The sequence below is a fragment of the Helianthus annuus genome, chromosome 7 (assembly GCF_002127325.2).
Source record: "Helianthus annuus cultivar XRQ/B chromosome 7, HanXRQr2.0-SUNRISE, whole genome shotgun sequence".
Classification (NCBI taxonomy): domain Eukaryota; kingdom Viridiplantae; phylum Streptophyta; class Magnoliopsida; order Asterales; family Asteraceae; genus Helianthus; species Helianthus annuus.
Window position 1 is genome coordinate 114,332,885 of NC_035439.2, and position 6,092 is coordinate 114,338,976.

Sequence of the window (6,092 nt, forward strand, 5' to 3'; positions counted from 1 at the left end):
CACAAAAGAAAAAAGATGGTGTTTCCATGCAAGAAATCAAGTTTTCAAGAAAACCGACCAAGACGCGCCCCCGTACTCTACCAGACACGCCCCCGTGTAGATGCATTCCTAGAAAAGACAAATCAGAATACAAGACACGGTGTTTTGTCCTTTGAAGCACCACCCCATGCTTACATCCTTGGGGAAAAGGAAGGAGGGGGGACGCCACATCAAACATGCCCCTGTGCCCAAGCTCCCAAGTGAAGTCAAAAGAGATGGGGACGCCACAAAGTTGATCACGGTCGTGTCTCACCTAGAAACAGCCCGTGCCTCATGCCCAACGTCAACTTTCCAGCTGTCACAAACGGACAATATTGCAAAAGTCAACAAATGGGTCGTGCCTCACTAGGCACGGTGCCATGCCTCACCCTCTATCCAATCTATAAATTCAACGTCAAGATCACCACCCCTTACATCCATTAACCTACTTCCATACCACACTCCCACACCCTTCCACCGTACATCCATCACCACATTTCTAATCTAGTTTTCTTTATCATTTCGGTTTAAATTTAAGTCCAAGATTGTAAGAAATATTCTTAACAATCATTCTTGTATGTTTATCTCTAATTAATCAAGTTTGATGTTGTTTATCTTCATAGCCATGAGTGGCTAAGTTCTTGCATCACTTGGGGGAAATGAATCCTTAATGGTTTTCTAACCCCATTTTATGAATGACCTTAAGTAACTAATCAATATACTGAAAGTGAATTTTACTGACAAATCATTAACCTTGTGTTTGATTAAGTCAAACATTCACATTTTCTATGTCTACATAGTTAATAAAGTGTTAATTGCCTCAAAGAGGGTTAGAGGTTTTGGTTTAGGACTATGGGTTTGGTAATTTTTGTCTCAACATAGTGGCAAAATCTAAGCATTGAGTACTTGGTGTCACACCCCAACCGACAGTGGAATGTGTCGGGGTTGTGCATAACTCATGATACTATTTCAAATTAAAATATTTAATCATACCATAATTCAATTGTCAATACAAGAAACAAATAGTTATCAAACAAAACATAACATGAAATAAAGTTTTATTTATCAAGTCTAAGTCCGTAGCATCCTACGTGAATCATCAAGCTTGAAAACATCTTAAAGAACATCACTTGCATGAGCTAGTACGTATCGGTTAAGAGTTTAACTTTTAGATTTGATACTAATTTTTTTATTAGAGTGATTGAGCTAGTACGTATAGATATAGTTGTAAATTTGTATATAGTGAACCAAAATCTAATAGAGTGGTATATATAAAACTATAAATTTAATTTATACTTTGACAACTTTGACAATTATCTTTACAAACCAAGCTTTTATCTACCCAATCCCATGTTTGTTATAAGAACAGTTGGAGAACTATGTTCCATTTTCCCTCATATGGAGTTAAATGCGCAAATTCAACTATGACTCCATACTAGAGGTGGTAAAATAGGCGGATCAAGATAACGGGTCAAAATATGTAAATATGTAATCTTCAATACTGGTAAGATAGGTTTAATTCGGTTACATTTTCACATTATGAAGGGGTATGGTCCCAAAAAGCCGCGCAAACCTCCGTTGAGGTTGCGCGTGAGACCATACTCCTTATTTAAATAAACTTCTACCAAGAGTGCCGCGCGAGGTACAACACTTCTGTCCTACGTCGCGCGAGGCCTCGCCCACAAGAAACTCCGATATCAGCACTTAGCATAAAATAAAGGAACACATGGGCATACTAGCCCGCGCGGGTTAGTTAGATGCTCAACAAGAACCGCATAGGAAGGTAGCGCAAGGCTACCTCCAGTGGTACGCAAGGTACAAGTGGCAGTGAAAAGAGCCAATGAGCGTCCAGCGGGCTCTGGTCGATCGTGCGCCATGATCGTCTGACGAGAAGTACGTAAGGACGCCTACGTGGCACCAATCAGGGGACGGAGACGTCTGTCCCACGATCTCCACTTGTCTGCTGATGGCAGAAGAGCAGCAGGGCCGACAACAATGACACGTGGCTCCAATCAAGGTGCGCCAGCACCGGAGAACTTCTAGAAGCCACTAAACGGTCGACACTAGTGAGACAAAGAGCACATCCGTTGTGTTGTCCATTTCCGGCCTAAGGCCCATCAGCCCATATCCCCTTACACCTCTCCGGCTATAAATAGGGACCTCAGTCCACAGGTTAAACATTCTACTCCCTCTACTCCCACTCTTAACACTTAATTATCCCCCAAAGCAGTCGCTCATTCTCACGCCGGAGCCCGGTTAAGAGGGAAACCCCCACATTCCCCTCTTAACGAGTAACGGTGTTCTGTTTTGCAGGATTGAACCTTAAGTCGGAGCTCAAATATTCATAAGAAGATTAACCACTATGGTAGAAACATAAACCAAACTAATTAGTCCCTAAATTAGTTCAGTGTTTCTTCATTGGCGCCCACCGTGGGAAGGCCCATACTTGATCCACGAGGTGCTAGGCAAAGGGGCTTACAAGTTACGCACCTTAGATGGTCACATCTTACCCCGAACGTGGAATGCGCAACAACTGCGCAAATGCTATATGTGATGTTACTCCGGCCTTGAGCCTTCGAACACCAGTATCGGCCATGCGCCCTTTTGTACTTTCCTATGTTGGCTATACGCCCTTTGACAATTAATGTATGTTGGCCTAAGCGCCCGTTTCCAAAGCAATGAAAGCATACGACATGTTTTCTATTATATCTTTCGTTACAAATGCATGTTAAAACTTCTGATTAGCACGAAAACACTCCAGCAACCTAGAAATTCTCAAACAAGAACGCCTCCAAGGTCCTCCGCGAACAAAGCGCAAGACCGGGCAGTTCCACTTACTCGAAGAGACTTCCATTTATTCGAGCTAATTTAACCTAAGTTTTTAACAACAGTGCAATAATTGTAACGGGAAAGAACAAACAAAATTCATTCAATATAAAACAAGTGCAGCAGCGCAAAGATGTACATTCAAAGAAAGCAAAAAATTACAAGGCACAAAGCCTAATCGACAGCCTATTCGAGTGCATGTTGATCACCATCATCATCGCCATCATCATCGTTCCCACCACCACCATCATCATCATCATCATCATCGTCATCATTTCCACCATCATCACCAGCCGGTTCCTCTTCATCTGATAACTCAACAGTCACTGGTGGATTAAGAATGGCCTTGAGGCACTGACACCAGTCATCTTTCTTTAGAGCCTCCACAACCAAGTCCATTACAGGCAAGGAAAGGTTATCATAAGCACTCTCAGCATGCGTCAGCGCGGCATTAGCTTGGTCAGTCACCGAGCAATGACTCACATCAAACTCTTGTCCAAACATCTCCTCAACGTGTTGGGCACATTCCAGATACCCTCCTCGATGACCTACTGCGCGCGCAGCGTCGGTCAGAGCAGCAACAGCGCGGTCTAGCTCGCCAGCATTGAGGATAGAGTTGGCAACCTATAACGAAAACTGCGTATTAAAGGCAACTCTCAGCAAATTAATCTTATAAGTGCAAACTTACCAGCACTACTCCGCGATTACGCATCCACTCGGCCTCAGAGACAAGTGTATCAACGATACCTTGCGCCTCAGAGTAGTTAGTCTGCGCTACGTTAAGGGCGGCGGCACTGACAGTGCGTGCCTCTTCTGCAGTGGCAGCCTTAACTTTCTCCGCTCCGAGGTCGATCTCCAAGGACTCGCATTTATCAATCTGATCATTCAGACGGCGTTTAAGCTCAGCGATCTCAACATCCTTGGCCTGGAGATCTTTATCCTTGCTGGACAATTGCACCTTCACGTCAGCCAATTCAACCTGAAAAGAGGAAAGACTTAGGCTATTTGGTAAACAACATAGCAAGAAAGAAAAGTGTTAAGCTAACCTCAATCTGCTGCTTGGCAGCCTTTTCAGCCTGCGCATCTTCAACCTTCGCAGTAAGCTCAGCAATTTTAGCTTCAAGCTCAACAATCTTGTTCCGAGCCGCTAAGGCGCGCTCATTATCCTTCTCGCATATACGCTTGAAATCGGCCTTCTCCTTGGCCAGTTGTTGTTCAGCAGCTTGCGGTTTATTTTTAAGGCCCTCGCGCCCCCATTCCTCTGCCTTCTTGTCTGCATCAAACTTGGCCTTCTCCTCATCAAAGGTGGCCTTGGACTTCTCAAAATCAGCGATACGCTTTAGCATCCGCTCGCGATAACCCTCCCAATCTGCCCGCTCCCTAACCATCGTTCGCCACTCACGAACTATCTGATGATTAGCGGCGCGAGCATTGGCCTCCCCGATCAAGTAGGTTCGACACAACATCTCATGGGTCTTCGCCCTCTGCCGATTAACTTCACCAGGAGTAAAAGAGTTAAGAAACCAATCACGGCAGGGCCCAAATTCCTGGAAAGTGTCTGAAGAAACTCTAGATAAATGGTCGGAACCGAGATGTCTAGGGGGTTTGAATCCGCATAAAAGGTTAGTTCTCTCTCAATTGATTCAGTTGCAGCCGAGTTCCTTCTCCGGTGATTCTGCAAAACAGAACACCGTTAGCCTCGTCAAGGGGAGAAGAGGGTTCTCTCCTTGACCCGACTCCGGTGTGAGAATAAGTATTGGTAATGGAGAAGATAAGTATTTGAGTATTGAAATGTGATCTGAGTTTATACCTGAAGAGTTCTCCTATTTATAACCGGGAGTTTGGGAGGGAAAATCTGTTATTGAAAAGATAACGGAAGATGCTAACGCCGTAGCGGTTATTTTTTCTTCCGTTAAGTCCTTTTAATCTTTGTTAAGTTGCTTGGATCCTGATGTGAATGCACACGGATCGTGACTTGATCTATGGTTGGGGAATTGCTACGTGGAAAGTGGTTTAAGTGGAGATCATTCTCCAATTACATGCTATCGTTGTGATTTCAGGACGTTTGTGGTAATGACACGTGTCCAGACGGTTATAACCGTCTGGGTGGTGCACGATCATATTCCTTCTAGAAGATTACTGCTGTAATTTGGTGTGACACCTTACGGTGTGCATACAGCTGCATAAATCCCAAGTCTGGGTAAAATGGTATCCAAGTTTAGATATTTGGGTGGAAGTATTGTTCTTAGGGTTTTTAACCCTTTGCCAATGGAAAGCGGCGTAAGGATTTTATGCTTTCCTTTAGGCGCGCGACTATCGCTTGTTGATCTCTTTCTTCCTTTTGTAAGACCAATGCGCGGCCGCGCAAGGTTGAAGGGTTGAAAGGCCAGTTGGTGGTATGGTCCCATATCCTTTTTATGAGGTTTTTGGGACCTTACCCCTTCAAGTCCCCCCAGTCTAGTGTTGTACTTATGCGAATAAGTGGAGCACTAGACTTAGGAGAGAGAAATGTCTTTTTGGGCGCGAAAAAATGAAAAATCTGCTCTGAGAAGATTGAATTTTGTAATAATTTTTTTTTCTTCTTTTTTTTTGTATATATAAAAAGAAAAAATGTGACTTGTAATCATGCTCTGTCATGTAATGACGTCACCTATCAGTAAGTGGGTATTTTCCTCATTGGTCTTGAGATTTGTAATGGCGCTTTGTCAGGCTTCATTAATGAAGAAGTGACCCGAGTTCCTGTAGCGCCGTTTGGATGTGACAATTCTGACAGTTAATGATGGATTTCTCCTTTCTCGAAGTTTTGACTTCTCTTTATATATATGTATGTTTGAGACACTTGATCTTCTTAGTTAATTTTTGTCATAGAAGATGAAACGTTCTTACCACACTCGTCTCCTGCTAGATGTTCTTAGAGTGTACGATGCTGCCGAAGGTCTCGTTCTTCTTTCTCGTTCACCACCTCTCATCATTGCACCAGTGAAGAAACTGATCGAGCCTACTTCTCCTGCAGTTGCTGATTCCGACTGCAAGGTCCCTCATCACACTAACGTTACTGCTGGTGCTGATATTGTATTGGATGTTGATGGGTTGACGACCCGGTTTCCGATGCTTCAGAGAGGGGGATGTCGGTTGGTGTATCGACGTCAGAGGATTCGTCGGAGTAGGCAGGTGTCCACTGTTGATGATGGTTCTGGTGTTGATTAGATATTCAAGCCTAGGGCCTGTCTCTGTCCTTTGTTAATGCT